The 21,626-nt window shown below is 45.0% G+C and overlaps 1 long non-coding RNA gene across 1 annotated transcript in view; it reads left to right on the plus strand.

Moving 5' to 3' along the window:
• Positions 1-21,198, plus strand: part of LOC126068908 (uncharacterized) — a 191,238-nt gene extending 170,040 nt beyond the window's left edge. Inside the window, exon 4 of the long non-coding RNA XR_007515770.1 lies at positions 21,167-21,198. This is a non-coding gene — a long non-coding RNA (uncharacterized LOC126068908). The remainder of the gene's footprint in view (positions 1-21,166) is intronic.
• Positions 21,199-21,626: the final 428 nt, after the last annotated feature.

The raw sequence follows: 21,626 nt of genomic DNA on the forward strand, positions 1-21,626 counted from the left end.
TGATGTTCATTTTCCTGCTTTTGATCAGGATTCTTCTATGGAAACTTTGATCAAAATGTTTAGTAATATTAGCTGGGCACCATCCAGTCCTTCTGATCTCAAGGTAAAGTAGGCAGTCGTTCATGGAGGCAATTAGCCACATATTCTCTATCCTCCTCCTATTCCTAACTCTTCTTCCTCTGTTGCTCCAGGCGAATAGAGACCGACTGTTGGGCCTTGGATGGCCGCTTGCAAGCTTTTAAAACCCCTGGCACTACACAACCAACTAGGAGGTAGAACAGAAGCACTAAACACATTAGTAGGCCAATTAACTGTGATGTCACATGAAACCTCCATAGGATTTTCAACGGCTGATTTTTTGGAAGTAGATCTCCAAGCCTTTCTTGTGAGGCACCTCTAGGTGAACTCAAACCTCCGGCCTTTCTGTTAGCACCTGAGTGTGTTAAAAATTTGTACCATCCAGGGACACCTGTCTTAGTTTAGGATCCCCTGAAGCAGGCCCTGAGGCAAAAACTCAGGCTTATGTAGTTGATAGAGGATCCCAGGAAGCACGGGGAAGGGAGTAGGGTGAATGAGACAGGACAGGAAACAAAGCCAATATAGTGGTCACTGCAGTGAGCAACTGGGGCTCAATCCCTCTGGGGCCCTCTGAGAGCCTGTGTGGGATTCACCTCAGAATTGGGAAGGCTGGGGCATTTATCCAACAGTTTGTGTCCCACAAGGTTGACGGATGCTTCTGGGGTTAACTCCCTATGCTTCCAACTGTGCCAGCACTTTGTTGAGCAAGCCCCTGTGGTGCCAGAGCAAGCCTCAAGCAGAGAGACACACAAGCACTTACGGGGGGGAAGCTGTCAGCAGGCGTGGACAGGAAAGGTCCCCCTCAGGTGCAGGTGTGCTCAGAGAGGTCTGAGGGAAAAGGGGTGGGGTGTCAACAGTGTGGGCCACTCCTGTCCCTCCCTCCCTCCTCAAAAGTCTCTCCTCCCACAGCCTCTGTGAACCATTTTCTCTGGCTTCCTGTTTGCCTCTCTGGCTGTTTGTTCCCAGTACACTTTACAGACTCCTCTTCCTGCCATCCTCATACCGAAATGCAAACTAGTCCCACACCCAGCCCTCTTTCCTCACTCTGCATATCCTCCCTGAGGGACCTTACCTACACCCTGGGCTTCCATGACCATTTCTTTGCTGGTGACTCCTAAATCCATGTTTTAAACACAGAGCTCTCAGTTTGCGATCCAAACCCTTCCATCTAGTTTGTCCACTTGACATCCGTGATTTTAGACATTTCACAAGCTTCTCAACTTCATATGTTCGTGAGTGAACTCATCGACTGCCACCCCTACCCCCAGCAAACCTGTTTCTCCTCTGTGTTTCTTGTCTCCAAGCTGAAACTTGAAACCTATCTGTGAACACACTGTTGGTTGGAGGACCCAACCCCCATTCCTGATAATTAACCATATTATGGGACCATGGGCCACAGTTCTGGCTGAAGAATTGTAAGCAGAAGCCTGCTGTGGGTTCCTGGGAATGATTTTGTTTTCCTGATACAGGTATTCTCCCTTTTCCCTTCTTCCTGCTTCTTTCTGGAATGTCAACATGAAGGCAAGAGCAGTGCAGTCACCTTGTAACTATGAGGGAAGGGCAAGAGAATCATAGAGACTGAGTGCTGACGTTCTTTGATCTCTATTTCACTACCTTCTCTCTTCCTGTTGCGTGAGCCAAACGCATCTTATTTGTTTAAGCCACTGTAGTCAGGGTTTTGGATACATAAGGGGAATCCCTGGATGGTGCAAATTATTAAATGCTCAACTACTAACCTAAAGGTTGGTGGCTCAAACACGCCCAGAGATGCCTTGAAAGAAAGGCTTGGCGATCTGCTTCCAAAAGATCACAGCCATTGAAAACCCTGTGGAGTGCAGTTATACTCTGCAACACATGGGGTCACCATGAGTCAGAATTGTCTCATCGGCAACTGATAAATCATGGAGGGGATGGACCACTTGGAGCCTTCCTTCAGGATGGACACACTTATTCCCCCAGCTGTTGGGAGTGTTGAGTGTTGGATGTTATCCAGTCCAAAGTATTTCATAATTTTCACAGTTTCTTCCAAGATCCCACAGCCTGATTTAGCCTTCTCTCTTTCTGTGGTTTACTTCTTTATCTGATTTGCTCACAGGGCTGTAAGCTTCTGAAGAACGGGATCATATCTTATGTGACTTTGTACCTCTAGGGCCATTACACAGAGTGCTTTTTGGTTCATATTTCATATTCATCCACTCCTTAGGATGCTATCTTTTGAATGTGTCCAGTTTGCCAATGTCCTTTTTAAGGTATGACTTTCAGAACTGAACTGAATGTTCCAGAAGTGGTTGGACAAGAGTGGGGCAAAGTGGGACCATCACTTCCCTTTTTGTAGGCATTTACATGTGTGACTAGCCTGGGGCAAGATTCCTTTTTTCCCAGTCACCATATCCCACACTTTACTCATACCGAGCTTACTGTCCGTTAAAGTTTCTTTTTTATCCAAGTTGTTGCTAAGCCATATTTCTCACATTTTATACCAGGGCTTATGCTTTCTAGATTGAATGCAGAACTTCATATTTATTCTTATTAAATGCCACCATTCTCACCAGTGTGGATCTTCAATTCTAATTTATATTAGAACTGGACCTGATTTTTAAATTTTTTTTATTTTCATATTTTAATTTACTACGATTCCTGCAAATCACTTAAAAATCTTTATGGAAGAGGATGGGGGAAGCATATAAATAAATAAACATCACGTTGACAGGTTTCTCTATTTTAACAGTCTGTTGAAACATTACTGAAATCCAAGTAGATTATCCAGTGTTTTAACTAACCTACATTTTTTTTTTTTTTTACCAGCATAGGGCCACCACTCTTCTGTCTGTCATACTGTGGTGGTTTGCATGCTGCTACGATGCTGAAAGCTATGCCACTGGTATTTCAAATACCAGCAGGGTCACCCACGGTGGACAGATTTTAAGTGATGCTTCCAGACTAAGCAGCTAGGAAGAAAGGCCTGGCGATCTACTTCTAAAAATTAGTCAATGAAGACTTTATGAATTATAATAGAACATTGTCTGACTCACTTGCTTTGGACATGTCATCAGGAGGGATTAATTTCTAGAGAAGGACATCATGTTTGGTGAAGTAGAGGGCAGGTGGGAGACTCTTGGTGAGATGGACTGGCACAGTAGCCACAACGATGGACTCAAACATACTGGCAATTGTGAGTATGACACAGGACCAGGCAATATTTCATTCTACATAAGGTCACTATGAGTTGGAGTCAACTCAATGGCAGCTAATAACAACCTGCTTGGGGCAACCAGACATTTGATAGGTGTCTTCCATTATTCTACCTGCTCCATGCTTAAAAATGTTGACCACGGCTGAAGAGCGAGCCCTGGAAGCCAGTCCGAAAGTGTATCACCTACTCTGGATTTGAGAAGATTTAACTCAAGCCCCCTCCCCCCCGGTGGCCACTTTGCTCCAGTAGAAAGACTTGTGTGTACAGGTCCCTGCCCTCCCACCAAATCTAAATCATTTCTTTTTGGATTACCTACTCTTTATTACGCTCAGTACCTCTTCTCCCCTCCGCTAGTGCAGAAAATGGAGAGCGGGCTGCTTCCTGGGCTCAGACATGAGCGGATGCTGGGCTCCAACGAGCGGAATGCTGCAATCCATGCCACTGCTGGCTGCGCTGGCTTCCGATACAGTTTTTATGACCATGTGCTTTCTCTTTCTTCTAGCATTAAAGTTTTATTCACCACATGTCAGCCTGCTTATTAAGAAACTCGTAGCGCTCCCGCGCCTGAGGTCAGCCCCAGCCGCTGCTGTTTTCTCAGCTAGCCTTTGTTATTTGCTAAAATGCCTGGCTGCTTCTCGTTGTGTGCCCTCAAGTCCACTCTGACTCATGGCGACCCCATGTGACAGAACAGAACTGCCCCATAGGCTTTCCTAGGCTGTAATCTTTACGGGAGCAGATTGCCGGGTTTTTCTCCGGAGGAGCTGCTGGTGGGTTCCAGCCGCTGATCTTGCCGTTAGCACCTGAGCGCTTAATGATTACGCCACCAGGGCTCCTTAAAAACGCCTAGGTTAGGTGTCAGAAAACACTATGCAGCACGCAGAAGGAAAGACCACAGCACCCAACATAGCCACCTTTCCTGAGAGTGTGGGTGGTGCCCACTGACCCCATCTCTTCTCTTTCCAGCTCTCTGGGACAGACAGATTGAGATATCCCCCCAACAAGCGTTTATTCCGCGTTTCAATGACCTTCCCCATTAACCCATTCCATGTGTTAATTTCTCTGTCCGCAGCTCCAGCAGGCAAACCTCATGGTTAAGCCTCCACTCCACCTTTCTAATGCAGGGACTGAACCTTTTTTTCCCCCCTCTCCTATAGGGTCGCTACAGTCTGTCTGAAAGCAGGAAATCTTAACCTTTCTTTGTCTTGGACCCGTGTCTCGCTTCTCAAACTTTAACGTGAATAACAGCTACACCAGGATCTTATTAAAATGCAGGTTCTGATTCGGTAGGTCTGGGGCGGAGACAGATTTGCATTTCTAACCAGCTCCCAGATGCAGCTACTGGTCCGCGGACCACATTTTGAGTAACAAGGTCTCAGCGGCTTTCAAACTTGGGGGTGGGGAGCGAGTGGCTGCCCGAATCTCCCCCACCCCCCGAAGGTCCAGCGAAAAGAAAACCTACGGCCACACTGGATGCATCAATAGACCCCAGTAGGCACAGAGGCCGCGACTGCAGAGCATCACAGGTGTGCGTCCCGGCCAGCCCCAGTCTGCCGCAATTCATCAGCCCCCAACAAACGCTTCTTTATAATCGGGAAATAGGAGCCGGCTCTCCCGGAGCCCCGGGCACTGACCGCGCCCCTCCCACCCTTCCGGACCGCTGAGCAAGGGGCGGACTTCAGGCGGGGCGGCTTAATAAACTAGGAAAAAAAAAAAAAAAACAGACGAAACAAACCTAGCGACCCGGGATCGCTCCAAGAAAGACGGAGTCTGGCTTGTTTCCAGGTTGTGGGATCTGCCAGAGGGCGCGGGCCTCCCTCCCTGGCGTGGCAGGTGCACCCGGGGCAGGCGCTAGGCTCCTGTCTTGCCCTTTGCCCATCACCCACGTGGGAGTGAAGGGTGACCCGCGGGCGGTAGGGTAAACGACCCCTGCTATCCCCACGTCAGAGGAAGCACGGAGAAAAGCCACCTTCCTTTCTCTTTTAGTTGAGCCACGGAGCTGTGCCTACTCCCAGACTCTTCAGGGCCATAGATTTAGAATCACACTCTCCGGAGATGTTCTTGAATATGCCTTTTCCAACCGTGTATGTCTTTTTCTTCCTCCCTACCTCCCTCCTTCCTTTCTTCCACTTTCTCTCCTTTCCTCCCTCCCTTTTTTCTTACTTTTCTTCCACTTTGAGGCCCTTAACCTTTTACCTCAGTGGTTATTGTGCTCATTTGAATTCAGAGGTCTCTTCCACTGGACAGACATTCACAAACTCAAATAAATGTCACATAGGGTTCTAGTTTCCAGCCCAATACAGACAACAACCACAGCACTAAAGCTGTAAATTATTTTTTAAAAGAAAGAAAAAATGTCTTAGAGCACAGATTCTCGCAGTATGGTCCTGGGACAAGCAGCATCAGCATCCCCTGAGAACTTGTTAGAGATGCAGATTTTCAGGCCCCACCCTGGACCTGCTGAAGCTGAACTTCAGGGGTGGGGGTGGGTGGGTGGAGTTCAGCAGTATCTTTTAACCAGCCTCCCAGGCTGAAGTCTGTGAACCACTCATCTAGAGAAATGCGGAGTCCCTGGGTGGTGTTTAAGGGCTCGATTACTAAAGAGAAAGTTGGTGATTCGAATCCACCTAGAGGCACCTCAGAAGATAGGCCTGGCGATCTGCTTCCAAAAGGTCACAGCATTGAAAACGCTATGGAGCAGTTCTAGTTCTACTCTGCACACATGGGGTCTCCATGAATCAAAATGAACTAAAAGGCACCTGGTTGTTTAGTTAGAGAAAAGCAGAGCCCATATGCTAGGTCTATGTAATGTACAGACATGGCGCTGGACAGCAAGCTCTGTCTCCTGGGACTGGGGGCAGGGCACTTGTTTGGAAGATGAAACAATGTTCCGGCTGACAAGGCCTCAGACAAGCCTGTATCATTGCAAGTGGACGGAGGCTGCTGTGAGGCCAGCTGCTTCATCTGGGAGTTTTCTGGTACTCCCTTTTGTAACCCACCTTCCCATACTAACTACCAGGAAACGGGATGGTCTACTTTGTGCTAATAAGCTGCTGCACTTCTTCTAACATGCTGAACATGATAAGAGCATGGAGGGATGAAATATTTGGAGTAGTTAAGTAATCAAGGCAGGAATAATTAGGTAGATGAAACCCCAACAGAAATAATCCATCTTTTGGAAAGAAATGACATTTTGAAAAATTTAGAAATCTTCATCAAGCTATTATGCTGCTGAAATATGTAAGCACTTTGCATTATATTTTCTTTGCCTGCAACATGCAACACATGCGAGAGAAATTAAAGGATTTCACTCTGTCCCTAGCACTTCATCTCAATGATGGCAGCCCTGGACACTGGAGACTAATATAAATAACTCATAAATTATCTTTCTAAAGAAACCATCTATCGGTTTAGAGAGAATATTATTTGATAGCCAGGTATTTAAAAGAGTTTTACTAAATGTTACAAGTTCTGTTACTGTTGTTGCTAGTTGCTGTCTGACTCATGGCAACCCCATGTGTGCAGAGTAGAAAGGCTCTGTCGGGTTTTCAAGGCTATGACCTTTCAGAAGCAGATTGCCAGGCCTATCTTCTGAGGTGCCTCTGGGTGGGTTCAAACCGATGACCCTTCAGCTGGTAGTTGAGCACTTAACGATTCAAGCCTTTTGTTGTTGTTGTTAGGTGCCATCAAGTCGGTTCTGACTTATAGCGACCCTATGTATCACAGAATGAAACACTGCCTGGTCCTGTGCCATCCTCACTATCCTTATTATGCTTGAGCCCATTGTTGCAGCCACAGTGTCAATCCATCTCATTGAGGGTCTTTCTCTTTTTCGCTGACCCTGTTCTTTGCCAACCATGCTGTCCTTCTCCAGGGACTGATCCCTCCTAACAACGTGTCCAAAACATGTGAGTCAAAGTCTCTCCATCCTTGCTTAAGGAGCGTTCTGGTTGTTCTTCTTCCAAGACACATTTGTTCTTTGTTTTGGCGGTCCACGGTATATTCAATATTCTACACCAACACCACAATTCAAAGGCGTCAATTCTTCGGTCTTCCCTATTCATTGTCCAGCTTTCACATGCATATGATGCGATTGAAAACATCATGGCTTGGGTCAGGCACATCTTAGTCTTCAGGGTGACATCTTTGCTTTTCAACACTGTAAAGAGGTCCTTTGCAGCAGATTTGTCCAATGCAATGTGTCTTTTGATTTCTTGACTGCTGCTTCCGTGAGTGTCGACTGTGGATCCAAGTGAAATGAAATCCCTGACAACTTCAATCTTTTCTCCATTTATCATGGTGTTGCTTATTGGTCCACGTGTGAGGATTTTTGTTTTCTTTATGTTGAGGTGTAATCCATATTGAAGGCTGCGGTCTTCGATCTTCATCAGTAAGTGTCTCAAGTCCTCTTCATTTTGAGCAAGCAAGGTTGTGTCATCTGCATAATGCAGGTTGTTAATGAGTCTTCCTCCAATTCTGATGCTCTGTTCTTCTTCTTTGAACCTCTTAAGAGGTTTCTATTGTTGTATGGGCAGAGGAAGTAAAATGGGTCCCATTTCAAAAGTTGACTGTGGATAGCGAGGGTTCCTTTCTTTCCCTGACTGTCTTCCCACCTCGTCAGTTGATATTTGTGATTAACCTACTCGGTGAAATACAGGCATTCTTACCCTGGAATGCAGGCGAAGATTTTAGCAGATTATAGCCTACTGTGAAAAATGGCCTTTGTCATAAATGACTCTGAGGGGGCACTAGTGTGCTCAGACCTATGGATTAATGAGAGGCTCTGTGGTGCGATATAAGGAAGAGAGTGCTGGGTTGGGCTTGGGGGCATGGCTAGCAGTGTAACCTTGTTGTTGTTGTTAGGTGCTGCCAAGTCAGTTCTGACTCATAGCGACCCTATGTAGAACAGGACAAAACACTGCCCAGTCCTGCTCCATCCTCACAATCTTGGCTATGTTTGAGCCCATTGTTAATGGGTGTTTGTAGCTGTTTCTTCTCATTTTGAGCCATGCCACATCTACAAATGAAGGTTCTGAAAACTACTCCATCCACGTCATTAAGGTCGACTCTACTTTGAGGAGGCAGCTCTTCCCTAGTTGTATTTTGAGTGCCTTCCAACCTGAGGGACTCACCTTTTGGCACCATATCAGACAATGCTCCACTGCTGTTTGTAAGATTTTCACTGGCCAATTTTTTCAGAAGTAGACCGCCAGGTCATTCTTCCTATTCTGTCTTAGTCTGGAAGATATGCTGAATCCTGTCCACCATGGGTGACCCTGCTGGTATTTGAAATACCAGTGGCATAGTTTCTAGCGTCGCAGCAAAACACAAGCCACCACAGTATGACAAACTGACAGACAGATGGTGGGCGTGGGACATAGAAAGAACTTAATAAGTGTATAGTAGATAAAACTGCTGTTGGCTGGGGAAATCCAGTGGAGGGTGTGACCTTGAACATGTAAGAAATGGGAGCCTCAATTTCCTCATCTATACAGCAAGGGGGAGAGGGTTCACTCAAAGTCCTCTTGGTGCCTTTTACCCTCGATTCCACAGGGATGAATTTCAGATATTCAAATCTCCAAAATGGCCCCAGAGAGAAAATACCCAGGAAGCAGTTGCGTGCTGTCTACCAGGATGGCTAGTGTGGGTTCCTCAGGAGAAGACACTTCTGTGTCTGCTGTGGTGCCCCGGCCCTTGTCTTTTTAAGAAGTTCCACTGCAGATTTACTTGGGTTTGGTGCCTAATCATATAGCCACAAATTTGAAATCACTGCACAAAGATCCACCTGGCTTTCAGAAGCTGCCATGCTGTGTAATGCGTTTCTTCCAGTCAACGCTTGAAGCAACTGGAGCAAAGAGTTGAAATGACTTCCCCTAGGCTGCTGTTGGAATGTGGAGCGGAACAAGCAAGGGGACTGTGGACCCAGATTCTCCATTCTGGGAAGCCACCTGCTGACTCCAGCCTCCCTGCAGGCAGCTCTGGAGGGGCCCCCAAGGTCAGAGAGCTTCCTCCCCACAGTGTTGCTTCAGGGCTGGGTCCTTCCTGGTAACAAGGACAGAGGCATCGCGCTAAATCCCACATCAGCCGTCCACAAGTCTGATAATTTTCACAGGAGACCTAGTGGTCTCAGCCCACTTTTCAGCAAGATTGAATAGCAGAAGACGGTTGTGAGGCCTCAAACTACCGGGAAGAGAAGAGACGCTTTTGCAAATCTGTGGTTTGGAGAAAGCTGTGCTCAAAACAACAATTCAGATCTTAATTTACAGCCCGAGGATTTGCAGGGGAAAGGATTTCTGGTAAGACAGCAATTAACAGGGCTTTGTCCCAAAGCCTACTTCATTTCCTGCGTTTTAACTCCTTTGCTGCTGTTTCTTTGAGCCAGTGCCTTGGCTGGCAAAATTATTTCATGAATGAAATTTGTTCATTCAACAAACAATGACTATGTGCAGATGTTGTACTGCTATCGTTGTTGTTGTTAGGGTGTGACCTTGAACATGTAAGAATGGGAGTTGGCTCCCACTCATGGTGACCTTAGGTATAAAAGAACAAAACGTCGCCTGGTCCGGCACTATCTTCATGATCGTTGGTATGTTTGAGTCCATTTTTATGGCTATTAAACATTTCACTAGGTCCTGGGAATGACAGATAAATGAAGCCTTGGTCCCTGTTCTTGAGGAATGGTGAGCCTAGCAGGAGAGATGGACATACCAGCACAGGTATGTGCTATCTATATAGCATGGCAGGTGCTACAAGACATAGGGATCGGAGTATTGTTTACAGACTCATAGTTCAAGGACCAAACTTCAGTCCGAGACTGGCTTTTTGAGTAATGGCAGTAAACTTGTAGTGCAAGGACCAAATCCCAGGCAAGACTGGCTGTTTTTTTGGCCTGCAGGGTATTAAAAAAAGTAACCAACATTTAAACGCTGAAAGATTTCGCAAAATAAATAGTGATTTCTGGGTTCTCTTGAAACTTCTGACAATCTGACAATCCTGAGCCTTCATTTGCAGACAACATCAGTGTAACTGATGCTGAGTAGCGGCTGCTTTCTTTTCATGGGCTCGCACCATCCATTTGAACCCAGTGCCTGGGGTGCCCACACCGTGCATGGAGGCCCTTTCACACTCCTGCCCCCAGCCCCTGGCAGCTGTAGGCATTTGAGTTTGCAACTCTTGGGCTTGAGGAGAGTGGAGGGGGAAAGAGAGGACCGATGACTTTATTGGGTGTGTCAATTGGATGTCTATGTGTTGCTGTCTGGCAGAGTGACCCAGACTTCCGCACATGCTGCTCCTCCTCCCGGCCTCTTTCCCTGGCTGGGTCTCTAGCAGCGGTGCCCAGGCGCCTTGAACTTCTGCCTCATAACACTACTTGCACTTCTGAGAACGCCCCTGCTGTTTTATGCCTCGGAGGCTGTGCCATCCACTCCAATAGCCATTAGCCACATATGGATATTTGACTTTAAATTAAAATAAATTAAAACTCAGTAAAATTACGAATTCAGTTTCTCAGTTGCACTGGCCACATTTCAAGTGCTTTTTAATAGTTGTTGTTAGCTGCCCTTGAATTGGCCCCTGGCTCATGGGGACTCGATGCACAATGGAACAAAACGCCGCCCGCTCCTGCACCATCCCCATGAGCAATTGCAGATTGGACTGCTGTGATCCATATGGTTCTAACTGGCTGATTTTCAGAAGTAGATTGATAGGCTTTTCTTCCTAGTCCAGCTTAGTCTGGAGGCTCTGCTCAAACCCATTTAGCATTATAAAAAAACCCAAACATGTGGCGTTGAGTTGATTCTGACTCATAGCTACCCTACAGGACACAGTAGAACTGCCCCATATGGTTTCCAAGGAATGCCTGGTGGATTCAAACTGCCAACCTTTTGGTTAGCAGCCGTAGCACTTAACCACTACGCCACGAGCATTTTACCAAAAAAACAAACAAAAAACCCAAACCCGTTGCTATCAAGTTGATTCTGACTCACAGTGAACCCACAGGACAGAGTAGAACTGCCCCATAGGGTTTCCAAGGAGCACCTGGTAGATTTGAACTGCTGACCTTTTAGTTAGCAGCCATAGCTCTTAACCACTATGCCACCCAAGTTTCCACCAGCATTATAGCAACATACAGCCCCCCACTGGCAGACGGGTGGGTAGTGGCTGCACATGAGGGCATTGGCTGAAATCGAACCCAACAATGAGGGAGCGAAATGGGACATTGGTCTAGAGATTGGGGGCAGTGTTGCTGGGGCTTAGGTTCAGCTGCCTCTGAAGGGGCACAGAATGTCCCAGACCTGTCAGAGAGGCAAGGATACCAGAAAACCCTTTTTACAAGCTCAGCCTCAGGCAGCAAGCACATTCACAGCAATTTCCGGCTCGAGCAAGCTGTTACTGCAAACCTCTAAGAAGTCAGTGTCTCGCAACGTTGAGCAACGAGCAGCCAGCCTTGTGGGGATGAACTTGGAGTCCTTGTTTATCAGCTCCTTTTGTCCCCTTCTCTTCTCTGTTTCCTAGTCTGTCTCATGGGCTCAGTCCTGCCAACCTGGTGACCCTCACTCTCCACCAAACACAGGTAATTTATACCACCAGTGTTTACACCTCCAGGTATCTGGGCTTCTCAGGCCAAAGAATTATGATGAATAGCGCTGAATGGTAACATCTATTAAAGATAGGAATTCATAATCTAAAATGATCAGAAATGGTAGGATATGCCCCTGTAACTTGGCATCATGTGGGCAGGGACTGTGTTATTTTCTTGCGGGAAGGTATACCAATGTTGGGTCCAAGAGCTGGAGTCAGAGAAGGGTGACGAGGATGATGGTATGGTATAAAGGGAGAGATCTTGGAGGTGGGAAAGGGGAGCTCTGTGTGCTTGGGCACACTTTGAGGATTGTCATCTTAAAAACACGACTGTCTCAAATTTGGCTAGAAATAAAACGTAATGGGCATTTCTTTCGTAACACAATGTATGCTGTCTTAGATGGGTTCCCCAGAAATAGACCTTGAGATGGAGAGTTACATGCAGAGAGTTTTTTCTTTTGTTTTTAAACAGCTTTATTGAGGTATAATTTACATACCATAAAATTCACCCATTTTAAGTGTACAGTTCAAAGATTTTTAGTAAAAGTATAAAGTTGTACAACCATCACCCCAATTCAACTTTAGAACATTTCTCTCACCCAAGAAGATCCCTGGTGCCCATTAGCAGTCACTGCCCATTTCCACTCCCAGCCCCAAATAATCATTAATCTACTTCCTGTCTCTATAGGTTTGCCTTTTCTGGATGTTTCATATAAATAGAATCCTACAATATGTAGTCTTTTGCGTCTGGGGTTTCTCTCACTTAGGATGTTTTCAAGGTTCATCCGTGTTGTAGCATCTATCAGTACTTTGTTCCTTTTAATTTTTTTGTTATTTGTAGTATTCCATTGTATGGACAAATAACCCTGGTGGTGCAATGGTTAAGCGTTGGGTCGCTAACCCAAAGGTCGCAGTTTGAACTCACAAACTGCGCTGCAGGAGAAAAGACCTGGCTATCTGTTCCAGTAAAGATTATAGCCTAGGAAACCCTATAAGGCAGTTCTACTCTGTCATATAGGGTAGCTATCAGTCAGAAATGACTTGACAGCACACAACAACAACAATAGTATGGATATACTACATTTTATTTATCCATTCTCAGTTGATGGACATTTGGATCGTTTCCACTTTTGGGCTATTATGAATAAGACTACTATGAACATTCACATACATGCTTTTGTGTGGCCATATGTTTTCATTTCTTTTGGATAAATACCTAGGAGTACAATTGCCGGGTCTTTTGGTAAATTTGTCGCTGGGTGGTGCAAATGATTACAAGCTCAGCTACTAAACGAAAGGTTGGTAGTTTGAATCCAGCCAGAGGTGCATGAGAAGAAAGGTCTGATGATGTACTTCTGAAAGGTCACAGTCATTAAAAATCTTTTGGAGCACAGTTCTACTCTGAAACACATGGATTCACCATGAGTCAGAAGGGACTCAAGGGCAACTGTCTTTTTTTAAATTTTATTATGTTTTAGGGGAAAGTTTACAGCGCAAATTTGTTTTTTATTCAAAAATTTTATACACAAATTGGTGACGTTAGTTGCAAGTCCTGCAATGTGTCAGCACTCTCCCGCTTACCCTTTCCACCCTGGGTCCCCTGTGTCCATTCGTCTACATTTCCGGTCCCTTCCTGCCTTCTTGTCTTTGCTTTTGTGCAGGTGTTGCCCATTTGATCTCGTACACTTTTTGGAAGTAAGAAGCACGTTCCTCATCTGTGTTATTGTTTGTTTTATAGGCCTGTCTAATCTTTGGCTAAAAGGTAGAATTCAGGAGTGCTTCAGTTCTGAGTTCAGAGGGTGTCCAGGGGCCATAGTCTCGGGGATTCGTCTAGTCACCATCAGACCAGGAAGCCTCGTCTTTTTTTTTTTTTTGTGTGAATTTGAATTTTGTTCTACATTTTTCTCCCACTCTGTTCAGGACCCGCTACTGTAATCCCTGTCAGAGTGGTTGGTGGTGGTAGCCAGGGACCATCTAGTTCTCCTGGGCTCAGGTTGGTGGAGGCTGTGGTTCATGTGGCCCATTTGTCCTTTGGACTAACATTTTCCTTGTGTCTTTAGTTTTCTTCGCTCTGCTTTGTTCTGGACGAGATGGGACCAATAGATGTGTCTCAGATGGCCGCTTGCAAGCTTTTAAGATCCCAGATGCTACTCACAAAAGTGGGATGTAGAACATTTTCTTTATGAACTATGTTATGCCAATTGACCTAGATGTCCCCCAAGACTATGGTCTCCAGCCCTCAGCCCTAGTAACTCAGTCCCTCAAGGTGTTTGGATGTGTCTAGGAAGCTTCTATGACTTTGCCTTGGTCAAGTTGTACTGACTTCCCCTATGTTGTGTATTGTCTTTCCCTTCACCAAAGTTAATGCTTGTTTACTATCTAGTTAGCGATTTCCCTTCCCCACCTCTCCTCTCCCTTGTAACCATCAAAGATTGTTTTTTCTGTGTGTAAACCTTTTCTTGGGTTTTTAGAATAGTGGGTGTTACACACTGAATTGTCTCCCCTAAAAATGTGTGTCATCTTGTCTAGGCCATGATTCCCAGTATTGTGTGGTTGTCTACCATTTTGTGATCTGATGTGATTATCCTATGTGTTGTAAATCCTAACTGTTATGATGTTAATGAGGCAGGATTAGAGAAGGTTATATTTATGAGGCATGACTCAATTTACAGGACTAGGTTGTATCTCGAGTCAATCTCTTTTGAGATATAAAAGAAAGACTCAAGCAGAGAGAAGAGGGACCTCATACTACCAAGAAAGAAGTGCCAGGAGTGGAGCACATACTTTGGACCTGGGGTCCTTGTGCTGAGAAGCTCCTAGACCAGGGGAAGATTGATGACCAAGACATTCCCCCAGAGCCAATAGAGAGAGAAAGCCTTCCCCTGGAGCTGGCACCCTGATTTTGGACTTCTAGCCTCCTAAACTGTGAGAGAATAAATTTCTGTTTGTTAAAGCCATCCACTTGTGGTATTTCTGTTATAGCAGCGCTAGGTTACTAAGACAGTGCTCTCATACAATATTCGTCCTTTTGTAATTAACTTATTTCGCTCCGCATAATGCACTCCAGATTCATCCATGTTGTGAGATGTTGCTTGGATTCATCATTGTTCTTTATCTTTGCATAGTATGTGATTGGGTATATGTACCATAATTTGTTTATCTATTCATCTGTTGATGGGCACTTAGGTCGTTTCCATCTTTTTGCTATGTGAATATCACTGCAATGAACATGGGTGTGCATATGTCTATTCTTGTGATGGCTCTTATTTCTCTAGGATATATTCCTAGGAGTGGGATTTCTGGATTGTATGGTATTTCTATTTCTAGCTTTTTAAGGAGGCGTCATATCATTTTCTGTAGTGGTTGTACCATTTTACATTTCCACCAGTGGTGCATAAGAGTTCCAATCTCCCTGCAACCTCCCCAACATTTGTTATTTTTTGATTATTGCCAGTAATGTTGGGGTAAGATAGTATATCATCGTAGTTTTCATTTGCATTTCTCTAATGGCTAATGATCACGAGCATTTCCTCATGTGTCTGTTAGCCACCTGAATGTCTTCTTTGGTGAGGTGTCTGTTCATATCCTTTGCCTATTTTTTGTTATTTGTCTTTTTGTTGGTGAGGTTGGTTTTTTTAATGGTAAATTTATGTTTAAATTTTTAAGAGATTTTCTAATTATTTTCCAAAGTGGCTGTACCATTTTACATTCCCACAGTGTCATATTCTCCACATCCTCGGCAACACTTGTTATTGTCTTTCTTTTTGTCATAGTCAGCCTAGTAAAAAAAAAAAATAAAGTAATATCTCATTGTGGTTTTGATTTGCATTTCCCTAATGACTAATGATGTTGAACATCTTTTCATATGCTTATGAACCATTCCTGTATCTTTGGTGAAATGTCTACTCAAATTTTTTGCCCTTTTTTTTTTAGTTGGGTTCTTTGTCTTCTTGTTATTGAGTTTTAAGACTTCTTTATATATTCTAGATACAAGATCTTTATCATATATATGATTTGCAAATATTTTCTCTTTGCCTTGTCTTTTCATTTTCTTAATGATGTCTTTTGGAGGGAAAAAGTTTTAAAATTTGATGTAGTTCAATTTATTAATTTTTTTATTTTGTGAATTATGTTTTTGGTTTTGTATCTAAGAACTCTGCCTAATCCAAGGTTACAAGAATTTTTTTTCTTATTTTCTTTCCTGAAAGTTTTATAGTTTTACCATTTTGAGTTAATTTTTATGTATGATGAGAGGTAAGGATCTAAATTCATCTTTTTGCAAGAAGATATCCAGTTGTCTCAGCATCATTTGTTGAAAGGACTATCCTTTCCCATTGAATTGCCCTGGCACCTTTGTTGAAAATCAACTGACCATAAACGTAAGGGCTTCTTTTTGGACTTTCAACTCTATTCCATGTCTATCCTTGTGCTAGTACCATACTATTTTGGTTACTGTTGGATTTGTTGTTGTTGTTGTTGTTAGTTGCCATTGAGTCAGTTCCAACTCATGGCAACCTTATGTATAACAGAAGGAAATGTTGCCTGGTCCTGTGCCATCTTTATGATCATTGATATGTTTGGGCCCATTGTTGTGGCTATTGTGGAAATCCATCTCATTGAGGTTTCCCTTGTTTTTGCTGGCCCTCTACTTTACCAACCATGATGTTCTTTTCTTGTGATTGGTCTTTCCTGATGACATGTCCAAAGTAAGCAAGCCAAAATCTTACCATCCTCACTTCTAAGGAACATTTTGGTTGTATTTCTTCTAAGACTGATTTGTTTGTTCTTCTGTTAATCCACGGTATATTCAATATTCTTCACCAACACATTTAGAATGCATCAATTCTTCTTCTCTCCTCCTTTTTCATTGTCCATCTTTTACATGGATGTGAAGCAATTGAAAAGACCATATATGGCTTGGGTCAGGCACACCTTAGTCGTCTGTGCTTCCGTGCCTAATCTGCTTTTTTATATCTCAAAAGTGATTAGCTTAAGACCAAGCATACACTGACATGACTTCATTAACATAACAAGGAAAACCATATTCCCAAATGGGATTATATTCACAGGTATAAAAAAGCCAAACCAAACCCGTTGCCTTCAGTTGATTCTGACTCATAACGACCCTACAGGACAGAGTAGAACTGCCCCATAGGGTCTCCAAGGAGTGACTGGTGGATTTGAGCTGCTGACCTTTTGGTTAGCAGCCAAGCTCTTAACCACTATACCACCAGGGCTCCCCTACAGGTATAGGGTTTAGGATTTACAACACATATTTTGGGGGGACACAATTCAATCCATAACAGAAATTTACAAAAGAAGGGTTAGTTGATCTTGAGGCCATAACTGATATTCACCACCCTGCCCTCTACCATCTAAGCAAGCCAAAGTTTTGCCTTCCTTGCTTCCCTCACACTTAGTAGCACTTCTGCTGAACTTGGCAGCTGTATTCATTTCGTAGGGCTGCCATAACAAATCACCGCAAACTATGTTTTAGAACAACAGACATTTATTGTCTCATGGATCTGGAGGGTAGAAGTCTGAATTCAGGGTGTCAGCAGGGCCATGCTGTGTCCAAGGGCTCTAGGGGAAGATCCTTTCTTGTCTCTCTCAGTCCCAGGCTTGTGGTAGCATCACTCCAATCTCTGCCTCCATCTTCCCGTGGCTATCTTCCCTCTGTGTCTCTCCGTGTCTGTGTCTGTTCTCTTTTTATGAGGGCACGAGTCATATTGGACCAGGGCCCACTCTACTCCAGTGTGAGGTTTTGTTAACTAATTACAAGTGCAAAAACCGTATTTCCAAATAAGGTCACATTCACAGGTACCAGGGGGGCACAATTCTAACCCTTAAGGACAGCTTTCCTCGTGGAGTGGTCCAGACTCTCATCTCATATGGGACTGAGCCCCTGACTACCACACCTTTCTCAGGTATGGCTGCCATATTTGTCTATTTACCATTAAAACTGGATGTGGGAGTGCCAAGATGAGATGGTAGCAGAGGAGACTTTAAAAGCTGGATGGATGGACCTCTATTTTAACCGTCAGTGAGGCTGCTGGTCCTTCGCATGCCTGGGCCCTCCACTGTCAGCACTGCGCCTGCTGCTGATCTCTCTAACTACTTTCTATTCCTACTGGTGAGGCAGACTTGAGACGGGACATGGGGAGCTATAGCCAGCCATCTCTAATAGGTCACACAGAACCCAGAACCATCCCAATCAAACCCAGAAAGTCAGCCATTTTGTTACTACTCAAATTGCAATCAAATGAAGCAACAACCATAATGAAAAATCTTACTTTTATTTTTACATTTTCAAATCAATCGACTGGGTTCTGATGGGGTGCACAGTACAGGTAAAGTTCTATCCTAGGTCTTAGGTGAAAAAGAAAAAAAACTCTAAGACCTAGCTTCCACTCTTAGGGGTTATAGCTTAAGACCAAAACCCCCCAAAACCAAAGTAGTTGCCAGGGAGTCGACTCCAACTCACGGCGACCTCTTGTGTGTCAGAGTAGAACTGTGCTCCATAGGGTTTTCAATGGCTGATTTTTTGGAAGTAGATCACCAGGGCTTTCTTTCGGGGTGCCTCTGTGTGGACTTGAACCTCCAACCTTTTGGTTAGCAGCCAAGCTCATTAACTATTCACACCACCCAAGGACTCCATAGTTTAGGAGCAAACCAAAAACCAAACCCGTTGCTGTCGAGTAGATTCAGACTTATAGCCATCCTGTAGGACAGACTAGAACTGCCCCATAGGGTTTCCAAGAAGCGGCTGGTGGATTTGAACTGCTGAGCTTTTGGTTAGCAGCCAAGCTCTTAACCACTGTGCCACCAGGGCTCCTAGTTTAGGACAGGGGTCAGCAAACAAATACCCACAAACCAAATCCAGCCATACCCATTCATTTCCATATGGCTTATGATTGCTCTCGATACAAGCGTAGAGTTGAATAGTAGTGACAGAGACCATATGGCCCATAAAGCTGAAAATATTTACAATCTGGCCCTTTACAGAAAAAGTTCTCCAACCCCTGATTTAGGAGGTTAGGTGTGCAATTAGTCAGGGTACGCGACACTACCTGCTGTAACAAACAAATCCAAAATCTCGCGGTTTAACACAATTAAGGGATTACGTTTTGCTCATGTCAGAATCCAATGTAGGTGGGGGCTCTGTGCCAGACAGTCATTTAGGGTCACACTGTAGTAGATGCCACTACGTCTTCTTTTAGTTTCCCTTTATCAGGTTGGTGCTCCCATCCTGCAGTTGCTGTAAATATCTGCTACTAATTGCTCACAGCTGCACCATTATGCAGCTATCTGCCCTGAATTGACAGGTAGTCATGCCACCCAGAAATGCCTGAGACGTTAGGCAATCCCGGGGGAGGCCACAGCTAATGACTGACTTATGTTGTTGTTAGCTTCTGTCAAGTCAGCCCTTGATTCATGGGACCCCATGCACAACGGAATGAAACACTGCCTGGCCCCCATGAGCCGTTGCAAATCGGACCTTTGTGATCCCTAGGGTTTTCACTGGCTGATTTTTGGAAGGAGATCTCCAGGCCTTTTTTTCCTAGTCTGTCTTAGTCTGGAAGCTCTGCTGAAACCTGGTCAGCATCCTAGCAACACGCAACCCTCTACTGACAGATGGGTGGTGGCTGTGCACTAGATGCATTGGCTGGGAATCAAACCGGGGTCTCCTGCATGGAAGGTGAGAATTCTCCCACTGAACCACCACTGCCTCATGACTGACTGATACAGGGTGCAAATTGCCTGACTCCTTTGCCTCAAGTGGGTGCATCCCTGTGGAGCTACTCACTCTAGAGCTTCCTGGGGAGTTACCTGTTGTTTAGATTCTTCCCTTGCCTTATCCTCCTCTTCTCACTCCCTTGCAGATTTAACCTGGCAGCATTCTGTTACTAACTCCCATGCATAGGAACCCCTATCCCAAGCTCTGCTTTTAGGGAACCTGACCTGACACGCCCTGGCTCCTAACACATGTGGCTCTGCGTCCTTCAACACATGGCTTCAAGGTCACTGTGGCATTAGCTAGCTAGCAGACAGGAGAAAGGAAGAGGAGAGGAGAGAGGAGGGGAGAGGAGGGGAAGAGAAGGAGGGGAGGGGAGGGAAAGGAATGGGAAGGAAGTGGCACATGACTTCTGCTCACGTTTGATTGGTGAGAGCTAATCAATCATCAAGACGAAAGGGGGCTTTAAAATTAGTTTAAGTGGTGCCCAGAATGAATACACAGTTTTGGTGAGCGTCTGGTCCGTCTCTGCCCCAAGGCGTATGTCTGAAACATTCCTGAGTGGAATCTCAGATCAAGATGATACCCAAGGCAGAACGTGATTACCTAACTAAATGGATAGCCATTGGGGCTCCCACTTCCTAGTAGTATTCCTTCACATGTTGGTCCTCCCCACTCTTCTTTCAGACAGGTACTGGCCCAGAATCATCTCCCTAGCACCTAGCCCAATGCATGGGACATAGATAGCTGTTGAGTCAACTCCAACTCATGTTGACCCCCTGCACAACAGAATGTCTGGTCCTGCATCATTCTCATAATAGCTGACATGTTTGAGTCCATCATTTTGGTTATTGTACAAATCCATCTCACTGAGCGTCTCCCTCACTGTCGCTGGCCCTCCACTTCAGCAAACATGAAGTCCTCCTCCAGCAATTGATCCCTGACACATCCAAAGCAAACGAATCAGACAATGTTCTGTTGTGATCTATAAGGTTTTCATTGGCTAATTTTCAGTAGATCACCAGGCCTTTCTTCCTAGTCTTAGTCTGGAAGCTCCGCTGAAACCTGTCTACCATGGGTGACCCTGCTGGTATTTGAAATACTGGTGGCATAGCTTCTAGCATCACAGCAACATGCAAGCAACCACAGTGTGATCAACTGACAGACAAGTGGTGGGTGTGGGACACAGAAGGAACTTAATAAGTGTTTAGTAGATTAAAGCCACTGTTGGCTGGGAAAGTCCAGCAGAGGGGCTGGAACGCTTGTTGGCCTTGGAGTAGCTGAGCAGATTGGGAGAGGTATGGTGGGTGGGTGGTAGAGGTCATTCCAGGGAGGGAGAGTAATGTTGGGGGAGAGAGCTGGTCTTCAAAAGTCTCCTCCCTAAGTAAGCAGAGCCTCCTGGGAACAAATATCCTCTTTTATGGCCCCCACATTTTTTCTCTGATGGACTGCAGCCATATCTCTGAGACCTTCAAATAAACAGCTCCCTTCTGCTCCCGTCAGCACAGCTGCCTTGTCTGTTAGGAACCACAAATGTTCTGGGAGAATTAAAGTTTATCTCCCGTCTCTGTTTCCCTCCCAAGGTTGTCTCGGTGGCCTCTCTCCCCAACGCTGCGCTCCACATTCTTCATCTGTTTTGGTCTCACTGCCAGCTCATTAGTTTCTGAGTTTGGATGTTTCTTGGCTTGATAATCAGCAACCCTGTTGGCTGGGGGCCTGGTTGACTTGCATTAGCAGCTGCAGTCCTCGTGGAGATCACAGGGAACCCCCAAAGAAGTCATATTTGTACCTATCTTCTGGAATGATAACAACAAGACTGTTCAGAAGTGAAGGAGAACATAGTAATTAAAAACATGACTCTGTCACCAATGGTGACTTGCCCTTGATGGATAATATTAAGACAAGCTGCAAAAGAACCTTGAGTTTGCATTGAGAGCTGGAGGGATAGCAAAGGGCCGAGTGGGTTCTTAATGCAAACCAGGCACTTTGGGGTTAAGCATGGCACTCTCGTCTTCAGGACCTTGTAATTAATTTTATGGAAGC

Source organism: Elephas maximus, chromosome X (genome assembly GCF_024166365.1).
Source record: "Elephas maximus indicus isolate mEleMax1 chromosome X, mEleMax1 primary haplotype, whole genome shotgun sequence".
NCBI classification, from domain to species: Eukaryota; Metazoa; Chordata; class Mammalia; order Proboscidea; family Elephantidae; genus Elephas; species Elephas maximus.